Source organism: Carex rostrata, chromosome 26 (assembly GCF_964058835.1).
Source record: "Carex rostrata chromosome 26, lpCarRost1.2, whole genome shotgun sequence".
Lineage (NCBI taxonomy): Eukaryota > Viridiplantae > Streptophyta > Magnoliopsida > Poales > Cyperaceae > Carex > Carex rostrata.
In genome coordinates this window covers 800921-813683 of record NC_135943.1, presented here as the reverse complement: position 1 = coordinate 813683, position 12763 = coordinate 800921, and the positions used below count along the sequence as shown (strand labels likewise).

Here is a 12763-nt window from a genome sequence, read left to right as displayed (position 1 = left end):
AATGTGGAGACACAACTAAAGTGGTCCAAACACCATCAATTGGAGAGTTGTACTAGGGTTGTAAATGCCCTATTATCTTGCTATATAGAGACACTATTAAAGTGCTCGAAACACCAACAATTGGAGTGTTCTTTTAGGTTTGTAAATACCCTATTATCTTGCCATCTGGAGACACTACAAGAGTGCTCCGAACACTTTCGATTGGAGTGTTATATTAGGGTTATAAATGCGTTATTACCTTGCAATATGGAGACACAACTAGAGTGCTCCAAATATCTTCAATTGGAGTGTCCTATTAGGGTTGTAATTTCCATATTATATTGCCATCTGGAGATACTAATAGAATGCCCTATTATCTTGCCGTATAGAGACGCTACTTGGGTGCTCTAAACACCAACAATTGGAGTGTTGTATTCGGTTTCTAAATGCCTTATTATCTTGCTATATAGGTACACTACTAGAGTGCTCCAAACAACTTCAATTGGAGTGTTGTATTAAGGTTGTAAATGTTCTATTATCTTGCAATCTGGAGACACAACAAAAGTGCTCCAAACACCATCAATTGGAGTGTTGTATTAGGGTTGTAAATGCCCTATTATCTTTCCATATAGGGACACAACTAGAGTGCTAGAAACAACTTTAATTGGAGTGTTGTATTAAGGTTGTAAATGCTCATTATCTTGCAATCTGGAGACATAACTAAAATGCTCTAAACACCAATAATTGGAGTCTTGTATTAGGTTTCTAAATGCCCTATTATCTTGCCATACAGGGACACTACTAGAGTGATCCAAACAACTTCAATTGGAGTGTTGTATTAAGGTTGTAAATGTTCTATTATCTTGCAATCTGGAGACACAACAAAAGTGCTCCAAACACCAACAATTGGAGTGTTTTATTAGGGTTGTAAATGCCCTATTATCTTGCCATCTGGAGACACTACTAGAGTGCTCGAAACACCAACAATTGGAGTGTCGTATTAGGGTTTTAAATACCCAATTATCTTGCCATCTCGAGACACTAAAAGAGTGCTCAAAACACCATGAATTGGATTGTAGTATTAGGGTTCTTAATGCCCTATTATCTTGCCGTATAGAGACGCTACTGGGGTGCTCTAAACACCAACAGTTGAAGTGTTCTATTAGGTTTCTAAATGCCCTATTATCTTGCCATATAGGGACACAACTAGAGTGCTCCAAACAACTTCAATTGGAGTGTTGTATCTTGCAATATGGAGACACACAACTAGAGTGCTCCAAATATCTTCAATTGGAGTGTCCTATTATGGTTGTATTAGGGTTGTAAATGCCCTATTATCGTGCTATTTAGAGACGCTACTAGAGTGCTACAAACAACATGAATTGGACTGTTTTATTAGGGTTGCAAATGCCCTACGATCTTGCCATAGGGAGACACTACTAGAGTGCTCCAAACACCATCAATTCGTGTGTTGTATTAGGGTTGTAAATGCCCTATTATCATGCCATATAGAAACGCTACTAGAGTGATCCGAACACCTTCAATTGGAGTGTTATATTAGGGTTGTAAATGCCCTATTAGCTTGCCATCTGGATACACTACTAGAGAGCTCCAAACTCTTTCAATTGGAGTGTTGTATTAGGGTTGTAAATGCCTTATTGTCTTACTATATAGAGACACTAGTAGATTGCTCCGAACACTATCAATTGGTGTGTTATCTTAGGGTTATAAATGCCCTATTATCTTGCCATATGGATACACTACTAGATTGCTCGAAACACCTTTAATTTGGGTGTTGTATTGTAGTTGTAAATGTCATATTATCTTGCCATTGTGAAATGTTACTAGAGTGCTCCAAACACCTTCAATTAGACTGTTATATTAGGGTAGTAAATGCCCTATTATCTTGTCATATAGAGACCCTACTGGAGTGCTACAAACATCATCAATTGGAGTGTTGTATTAAGGTTGTAAATGCCCTATTATCTTGCTATTTGGAGACACTACAAGAGTGCTCCAAACACCTTTAATTGGAATGTTGTATTAGGATTGTAAATGCCTTATTATCTTGCCATATAGGGATACTACTAGAGTGCTCCAAACACCTTTAATTTGAGTGTTGTATTAGGGTTGTGCATGTCCTATTATTAGTGTCCCTCTGGCAGATTTCACATTTCTTCGTTGGTTGATTGTCCCTTTTCAGCATTGGTAATATAAAAAACAAATCGCGATCTTCTTCCTCTTATCTTATGATGGAATTTTTCCTTTTGAATCCTAAATTAGATCTAGGGATCAATGGAGAGTTGAGTTGCATTTGATGAGATCGTGGTTGGAGGCAATTTTGTTGAGTACGTAAATCAGTTTATGTGCTTATGAAAATTTTTGTCCCTCCTTAATTGCTACAATTTGATCAACTATTCTTGTAAGTTTGTTAACATTTTGCATTAGGATGTAAATAGCATCATCTTTTGAACATCTTTGGCTCCTAGTCCTCTCTTGCATCTCTTGTTCCAAATCTGAAAAATATGAATACATGGTGAAAATAAACGTAGTACCTACTCTAAAAACTAAAAAATAAATATTTTTGGATTTTTAGGATTTTGAAAAATTTAGACAAAAATCCAAAGGAAATATCTAATCCTAATATTTTTGGTTTTTCTTTTTGTTTTAAGTTTTTAAAAGAAGAAGAAGTAAATAACAAAAAATAAAAACTAAAAAGAACTAAATAGAAAAGTTTTTGTTTCACTCGGTTTGGTGAAACATAGTTGTTGTGAGGTGGTGGAGGGTTCGGTGGGTCTTCATAATGAAAAGACATCTCAAAAGGTTTTGGTAGAATCTCCTTCGAGGGATCCTACTTCCTTACGTTCTTTCTCTTGGTTGAAGTTGAGAGAGGAGAGGTTAATTTCTTGTTTGAGTTGAGAGCTAAACTGGATCTCGTGTATCCAGCCAGTGTATGCACCTACAAGAAGAAATAAGAGATTAAGAAAAAGAGATTAAAGAAAAGAGATTAAGGAAAGAACTAAAATAACTTAAAAAACCTAGATTCAGTATGGTAACTTAGACACCTTAATGACAATGTAAATTACACCATCCCCGCAACGGCGCCAAAAAGCTTGATAGGGTGGAAATCCATGCTAATAATATTTATAATCCTAATGTCTACTCTACTGTCGATTCACAAGCGTATGAATCTATCGTATAGTATAGATTAGGGTGTCGATCAGTAGGGATGGTGTATTAAGAGATCTAAGATGTAAACTAAGTTCTAGGTATTTGGTTCCTTTAAGTTAGTTGGTTGTTCGTCTGCTAAACCATATCCTAATAGGTTTCTTAATGTAGTTCGAATACAAGTGGACACCCTCTCGGTTTATTCTACTTGTATCTAAGATACTTATATTCTTATAATATTGGTTAACCCCAAAAGGCATAAAAAGAGTGTACACTTCCAATCACACGAGGTCGCTTTAACCATACAATAAACAAGAACATAAGACATAAAATCTCAGTAAGAATTCAGATCATAGTACAATGATAATATAAATGAACATATATTAAACTCATAAGAATTCAAGATTATATGTCTTCACCCTAGAAAAGGGTTGCTTAGCCACTCATGGCGGGTTCAACAACAAAAGAGACAAAAGACATAAAGAAAGAGAACAAAAGGGAAAGATGGAAGGAGTACACCTATGCTATCTCTTCTCTCATGCACGCCATCTTCAGTCCCTTGCATAGCCTCCATAGTGAAATCCTAACTTTGTGTATATCGATAGATGAGAGATTAATACAAATGGATTGGTATTTATAGGCTTCCTGGACGTATTAGGGCAGATGAGGACTTATCATGCAGTTACTGATACTTGAAGAACAAGTAACTTGGAATCCAAGTTGTTTTATAACCGTCATTCCTTCTAGAAACTATAGTCTGTGCGGATCTGGCTGAACTGCATGCGATTGCATGTTAAAATGCATACTACCGAATACTGGTACACACACGGATGTGCTGAACTGCGCAGACTCATCGACCTTTAGTATTTTGGCTGCAAAATCGTCATCCGAGCTCTAATTGAGTTGATTCAAGTTGGGTTGGAAACTAGACAACGAGATATACAACTTTCATGAAGGCTTGGAGTTCATATTCAAAATTTACAGGTCTAAGAAAGCGATCCAAAGTCAGTGTACTATGTGTATTTCTGTGAGGTTGAGTTCTTTAGTAGCGTGCGGTTGGGCGTGCGGTTTGGTTCATCCGTGTGCTATCGAGAATCTCCAGATTCTTGCTCCAGTTCCTTGCTTCACTTAAATGTGATTTGCATCCAAACCTTATGACAAATACTTATTATCCAGAATACTTCATTTTACTCCTGCTTTAGACCTAAAAGTAATAGAAATATGCAATTATCCAGAATTAGGGTAAAATGACAAAAGTAATCTGATTCTTAAGAAAATGGATAATTGTAACTCAATAAATGACAATAATTAAATAATGACTTATTTCACCCCTATCATCTCTCAGTCGACCCAAAACCTCTCTTTATCGAGCTGCCAAAACCTCAAACCCTGACCTCATCACTGCCTTAGACCCAAGCCTAGACCCTCTCCGTGTTAGAACTTCTCTCGAGAGAGAGCCGCCATCTGTCCTCTCTCTCTATCAAGCACCGAACCCCAAACCTCACCCGATTGTCTCTCTCCGAGCACCGAGCACTGTACTCAACTGGTATTTTCTCCCTGCCAGTGGTGGTTGTAGATGGAATGGGTGGTGCAGCGATGTATGAGTTGGTTCGTGTTGGCTATGACAATCTAATTGGTGATATCATTCGTCTCGAAGGAGACTGACACAATCCAATGTACAATTTTTATTCCCTTATTTCTTAATTTTGTGCAATTTATGAGTAGTTTGAAAACTTATAAAGGAATAAGTAACCAAGAATTTTGAAACTTCAAATTTTTTACATAATCGTTGTATAAAGCTGGAATTGATTATCTTTTTATTTTATTTTAGTGTATGAAGAAACTGCTGGTTTGTTGGTCAATGACCTAGTTTTGAGAACTCATAAGGTACATATTTATGTTGTGATGCTATTCTAGAAAGGCGTATTAATTTAGTTACTTAATTGTCGATATTTTTATTAATAATTATTTTTCGTTTGTTGGTCTTTGTCACATATGACCTCTTTCAGTGCAACTAGGACTTGGTATTTTAGGTAACATCTTTGACGAGATTCATGTTTCTATTTCTTTGCATATGTGGCTCCAACTGGTCAATACATCCTTAAGGTCAGTGTGTAGTTTCTATTTCTTTGCATCTTAGTATCTTCTATGAGAGGTGTTCAAACTTCTCTATTTATTTGTTTATGTGGGGATTGTTTTGCTTGTGCCTCTGTAAATTGTCAAATGTTTCTGCTTTCTCACTGTATATTTCTACACATGAGAAGAGGTGGTAATGATGACATCAATTACATGAAATAGTCTATGCTTAGAAAGAAACATGTGATTTTTTTTCATTCTTTTAGTTATATGATATTTCTATTCTTTGTACTTTGTAGACTTACATGAGTTCTTTTATATTGGTGATATGTCTCTTTTTTGTTTTTCTGTGAACATGACATAGTACTTGAGTTAGAGTTTCAAGGTATCAAAAAGGAGTTCACCAAGCTTCAGGTACCTAACTTGTTTTTAGATAAGATTTTTAGCATCAATGTATGACGAATTTGATATATTAGTATGACTTTTTTTTTAATATAATTGTAGTCATGGCCGGTGGGAGAAGCATGTTGCTTCCAAGTTTGCTACAGATACACCTATTTTAACTGGTCAGGTATAGTATATGTTTCCTTCGATTCTATTTCATGAGTAAACTAATTTTAGTTCTTTTGAAGACAATAACAAAAGAAAGGGATATCACAATGCTAAACTCATGGAACCAAAATGAAATTATAAAATAGTAAAGGAATCAAGCTTAAAAAATATTTTTTATATTTGTTGCTACTTGTAGTTTTCACAATACTAATCATTTTGTCTAAAATATGCAATGTAGTGCCCTCAGCAGCTGAAGGAGGTGACATTAAGAGATATGGATTCTATGTCATGTGATTAATGCTCGAGCTAATGACTAATTTTACAACATTTCCCACTAAGGTAAAAAGGAGAAATTACTTGATAAATATTCTTATTGAGAATTATACAAATAGACGTTAAATATGAAATCAACACTTAGGCACAATAAATATCTAATGTATACAAGGTACTCACTTGAGTTCCTTCCAGAAAGCAATATACTTTCGAATGAATATTACAAGAAGATGGTTACACTTGTAGACACAATATAGAGTTCCTTCCAAAAAACAGCATACTTTCGAATGAATATTACAAGATGCTTATGAATTCTCTTTTATTTTGGTTATTTGCAGTGTGATCAACCAAGAGCTGATAATCTCATGAGGAAATTTGGACCAAGCATTAAAAAGGTTTAATGATCTAAAATTTTATTTTAAGTAAAGAAGCTTTAGTTCAGACACTTTTGGTTGTTTTACATTTATTCTAAAATGTTTCTTTATGAAATATTTGATACAGTTGTTGAGGAAAACCAAATTCCAACTTGGACTCAAACCCAAATTTAAACTCGGAGTCAGAGTCAAATTTGGGTTCAGACTCCCTTTGAGAATCGTGCAGCTGTTATTAAAGATGAACATATTTTGAGGATTGATCATTTATCTTTTCTAGAAGTATTAAAAGTATTTTCATTTCCTATGTTTACATTCCCTATGTTTGTTTAGTTCTATGTTTACATTTCCTAAGTAGAAATTTATGTTTGTTTATTTCCATGTTTAAATTTAATCCCTCATTATAGCCTATAAAATGAGATGTCATGCATGTAAGAGAGGATGAACTTTGATCAATAATATTTTCTTCGTGCGAGAGTTTTATACTCACCTTTTGCTATTTAGCATTTCTTTGTTTCTATTCCACTAAACCGAGTTCGAGACCCATCACTAGCGAAGTTGAGATTCGAGACCGAGATTGCGTCAAGTGGTATCAAAGCAAGTTCTTCTTTTATTGTTCAATATCTCACTAAACCAAACAAAACCTATACACGCAGAGTAGAGTTTGGGATGTGCTGGCGTCAAGTGGTATCAGAGCAAGTTCGACAACCACCTTCGCGCTTATGTGAAGTTCTATCCTCGACAACCACTGCATTCAACAACCATTATCATCAACTGTTCTACTCAACAATCTTCGCAACAACAATGATCGATCCAAAACTTTTCTCCATCCTTGAGCGAATGCAACAAAATCATAATGCTATAATTGAACGAATACAACAAAGCCATAAAGCGCAGGTCGAACTCATTTCTAGGGTTAGAGAGTGTCTTAATCCCAACGAAAATCGCCAACAACATTATGCACCAACCCTCCACTTTAACAATCTACCTGGAAACAACCCACCTCCAAACCAAAAGACAATCATTCCAATAGAAGAGCTCCTAGAATAGGCGGATGAGCTCGTTAATTGGCTTGTTATAGATGAAGAATGTTAAGGTTTGTTATTTGACACTCCTCCAATTTTTGATGAATACCCTAATGATAAAGACGATGTCAACACTTTGACGGATGAACCTTTGATAAAATTGGAGTCCTTTGAGAACTCTTCTAACTTTGATGAAAACTTTATTGGTGATTTGCCAATTCTTCCGAGTACTATAGCAAATGCTTTGTACATTGAGGTTAGAGCTGAGCTTTTAATGCAAACAAAACTTTTGTGTTTGACTAATAGTGATATCTTAAGGTCCAACTACAATGATCCATTCTTGCAGTCGGGTTACACATATGAAAATGTAAGAAAGTCAGTGGGTTATGATTGTACCTGAAAATTTAGCCATAGCTATTCGGTTAGTTGGAAAAATTGTCCATAGACCGTATAACTATTAGCAACACAAATTTCTAACAGTACACAAACCCAAGAAGTATTTTTTGTTCTTCTTATCAAGAGAGTAAAATCCAACCATGCTTTTTATGGTGTTTGTTATGAAATGGTACAATTTCAAAGAAGTCTACAAAGATATGAAGAAAAAGAGCCGAGCTTGAGGTGGAAATACAAGCTTGAGGTCAAACTTTCATCAATCGGAGGAGTATGACGAAAACCAAATTCCAACTTAGACTCAAACCCAAATTTAAACTCGGAGTCAGACTTGAATTCAGGTTCGGACTCACTTTGAGAAGCGTGCAACTGTTATTAAAGATAAACATATTTTGAGGATTGACCATTTACCTTTTCTAGAAGTATTAATAGTATTTTCATTTCCTATGTTTGTTTAGTTCTATGTTTACATTTCCTAAGTAGAAATTTATATTTGTTTATTTCCATGTTTAAATTTAATCCCTCCTTATGGCCTATAAAAGGAGATGTCATGCATGTAAGAGAATATGAACTTTGATCAATATAATTTCTTCTTGAGAGAGTTTTATACTTGCCTTTTGCTATTTACTGTTCTCTTGTTTCTATTCCACTAAACTGAGTTCGAAACCCGTCACTAGCGGAGTCGAGATCCGGGACTGAGATTGCGTCAAGTGGTATCAGAGCAAGTTATTATTTTATTGTTCAATATCTCACTAAACAAACAAAACCTGTACACGTGGAGTAGAGTTTGGGACGTGCTGTTGTCAGTTGTAAATTAGTGTGCAAATGCTAGTTAGAGGATTATGTGTAATTGTGATATTTTAATAATTCATTGTTATTGTATTGTTGTTTAGTGACATGGTTGATATAATTTATTAATTGTTGGAATCGTGATTGTTGAATGTTATTTGTGATTATTGAATATTATTTGCTAACAAAATTGGAAGCTAGAAACATCTTTAAGGGAAATATTAAAAAAATAATCAAACACCATCGGTTCATTGTCCAAAACAGATGATAAAAATATACTCAAAAACATGGGAAACCATGAGAAAAGTACTAACACCATCGGTTGAAAAACTTTCATCCGATGAGAAAAGTACCAATGGTTTTCAACCGATGACATATATATGTACATACATTTTCTATAGGGTTGATAGCCAACGGTTCAAAAACATATGATAAAGTGCAATTATAACCGATAGTAAAAGATTTTTTTTTGTAGTAGTGGCCAGTGATATTTTTCAAAGTCCAAGTCCAAATAATTTTTTTTTTTAAATGTTGTGGAAAAAGTACGCCATGCACTTGCAAAAAGTTCAGGCACATTCTCTTGACTACCACTCTTTTTTTATTGACATTGGTCTATATATGCTAGGCAGTTGATCGGTTACGTCACTGGTAAATAAAATATTCATTTGATTTTTGTAACAAATATGAAAGTGCTCTTGATTTTCTTGTTTGCTACAAATAATCATGAACTTTCTCTATATTTTACCCTTGTAGCTGCTGATGTAAAACTTCTATCAGTTTATATTTGATATCTCGATAATGTCCCTTAGCCAATTTATTTATTTATTTATACGTTCATTAAAGAATTTGGTTCATTATATCCTATTTATATTTTTCATGACTTGTACTCGTCAGAGTTAGCGACAGATTGTTACTGATTTTCTCTCTCTGTTTATTATTATTATTATTTTTTTTTTTTCTGCTAAATGCATTTATTATGCACTGCCTCAGTAGGAAGGCAACATTATAGGTTAACACGAGGTTTATGATCCACAGGTCAACAGTAGTTGTTCAACTTCCAAAAAAGAATTTAAAATTTAAGCTGGGGGCCAAGCCTACAAATGAGTTATATATATATTGAATTATACCAGGCATATTTGTAAATTGTGCCTCTAAATGGGATGCTTACAGAGTGAAAAGTCTAAGTGTTATTTTCTTACCTTGTATTGTGTCTCAGAGTCATCTAAGTCTTTTTCTGTCCTCATGTTATATGGAAAATAAAGATGTGGAAAAAGGACACCATGCAATTACAAAATATTCTTACAAGTTCTTTTGACTATCACTCATTTTTTAGTGACTTCAATTAGGTACATATATATGTTTTTCTCAAAGGGAAATTATTCAAGTAAAAATATTGATAAAAGAAAAAAAAAACTAACAAAATAAAATACATAATGGTCGATCTTCGCACATTCTAGCCTACATATGGCTATAAATTAATGAGGAGGTTGAGGGCCTTTACAAGTCCTGGGGTATGGATGGCAAGCAACGCTAGGTCTGCTGCCTGAATTTTGTCCTCCGCCCTTGGGTTTGGAAACTCCGAGGCTAGGACCGAAAGAGTGAGGTTGCACACTTGCACTGCTATTGTTGAAATAATGAACAGGAGAAGAGAAGCGATGATTAACAGAACCTTCGAGCGCCACTCCATCTCTCTATCTGTTTCACAGATTAATTCCTGTCACTTGCAGTGTCTGTGATGGTCAAGCGGAAGAAAGAGATTAATTCATGTTAATTTGGTGAAGAGACTGCTTGATTTAAATAGGCTCTAATCATGCTAATTTTCTATTCAACATAAGTGAGAAAGAAAGATATGGAAAAAGCATGCACCGCACTAATTTTCAAAGTCAAAGTCAAGTATTTTTTTCTGTTTGACATAAGTGAAAAAGAACGATGTGGAAAAAGCACGCATCACACTAACAAAAATTTTCTGACAAATTCTATTGACTAACAGTATTTTTTTAGTGATTTCGGTATATATATGCTAGCTAGGCAGTAGTTTCTATTACGCCACTAGTGGATAAAGTATTCATTTGATTTTGTAACAAATATAAAAGAGCTCTTGATCTTCATGTTTGTTACAAATCAAGGATCATGAATGCACTAGCGCATGAACTTCCTCGATTTTTACCCCTTCTAACTGTTTGGCACTACTAGAATCTGGACTTATTACATGGGTAACACTTAGTTGTTACATGAATATAAAGTGTTCAGGTAAAAGAAATGACATTTCTGACACAGTGAATTTTGTTGCACGGGTATTCCCTTGCAAAAGTCACTCGTATAAAAAGTTTGATGTTTACCAATGCAATTGTCTCTTATACCCATGTAATAAATATTTGACGATCCATGACCCGCCAACAGAGCTATAAAGTATATTTTAATGAATGTTCATGCAACAACTCATCTCATACTCATGTAATAAGCCTACAGAATTGATAATAAACAATTATATGGGTAGACCCGTGTAACAAGTTTTGCTGATTTTTTTTTTATTATTTTATTTTGAAGGCCCGTGTAATAAGTCCTACACTACTCATGTAATAAGTCTGAATTGTTGAGAACTATTAATTGCATGGAACTACCCATGCAACAAGTATGTAACTTGTTTTCCACACATCATGAGAACCAAAAAAAGAGTTATAGATGACTTTGAAACAAGACACAAGGAAAGAAAAGAGACTTATGGATCACTTGTTTCAATAAAATCAGTAAACAATAGATTGAGAAATTGATTGAGCAAAAATTTCTATGGGAATTGATTTGAAAAAATACTATTGAAATTATCAAGATAATCTCTTTATAAATTTTTACGGGAAATTGATTTGAGAAAATACTATCAAGAACCGAAATTGGTGAAAATTTATACCTTCTCCTGTCATGATCGAAGCAATATCGGTGCTAGCAGCTCTTTCACTCGAGTTTTCTGACATCGTCTTCTTTCTCCCGCTCGACTGTCCCGCACAACTATTCTTTCTCCCGCTAAAATAAACTTTGGAATAGTAATTAGCGTCTGCGAGAGAGAGAGAGTATATGAGCAATGCCAGCGATTTGAAAAAATGAAAATTCAGTCTGACTGAATAATTTTTTTCCATCAGTTTTAACCTAGATGGAAAAAGTTTGAGGAAAAATAATGGGAGGTTTTGAGGGAAAAAAGTGTCAGTTGAACGGTTCAAGAAAATGTCAGAGAACCCATTCATTTTTTCGTAGAAACTTTTCAGCCGAACAGACCCTAATTGTTCTCATCTAATTACTTTAATTAGCATCTCTTCCTACCGTCATAATTTAGTCTAATTGAGATTAACTCTTCTGCTATATACTACTCCCGCGCATACACAAGGAAAAATATATACTCTCTCCTCTGTTTTTTTGGTAACAGACAAAGACAAAGAAAAATAAATAATTTATTTTTCTTAATTCAATCCCACAAAATAATTTATATTTATCTCCATTTTGATTAAATTCTGATCTATAATAGAATTGTAGAGTTATCGCCAGTCATTTTCATGATCATGCTTTAAGAAGCGAGAGTTCCGAATTATTTTGGTGGCAATTCCAAATCTTGCACGATAGAAACGGAATACATTTAAAGACAGTATCTCGTACACAATCTGGATACTATTATTCAACTTAATTTATTTTATTTATTAATTTAATTAACTATCTGAATATTTTTGAAAATTTATCCCAACAAACACGAGCCTGGCCACAGCAAGACAAGTCTGATGTAATCAAGAAATTTAGCAAAATCTCTGGAAGCTGCATGCATGCAACAAATACTTGCATACATCAAAGAATAGTTATCTCAAAAAATTGGCCCAAAAAAAAGTTGCACTTGATCAACTTCCGGTAAATTAATATGTGAGAGGCAACCTGTTCCTTTTAACTAATATGCAAATAGGTGGCCATAACCGTTATATACCTGTTATATGATCAGCAAATTCGATCAGCAATGCAAAGAGGACAGTCGGGATGCTTATGACAGAACTTCATATATTTGTTAATTTGTTCAACTTTCAAAGGTAGGTCAAGCCTCCAAATGATTTCTAAATATTCAATCATGCCCGGGTATTTTTGTAAATTGTGCATCTAAATGGAATGTTT

General features: G+C 34.5%; 1 long non-coding RNA gene across 1 annotated transcript; it reads left to right on the top strand.

Annotated features, from left to right (window-relative positions):
* Positions 1-4686: 4686 nt before the first annotated feature.
* LOC144544693 (uncharacterized) lies at positions 4687-6547 on the top strand. The gene is made up of 6 exons (XR_013508303.1): positions 4687-4823; positions 4979-5034; positions 5157-5637; positions 5728-5794; positions 6014-6114; positions 6387-6547. It is a non-coding gene; the product is annotated as an uncharacterized LOC144544693 (long non-coding RNA).
* Positions 6548-12763: the final 6216 nt, after the last annotated feature.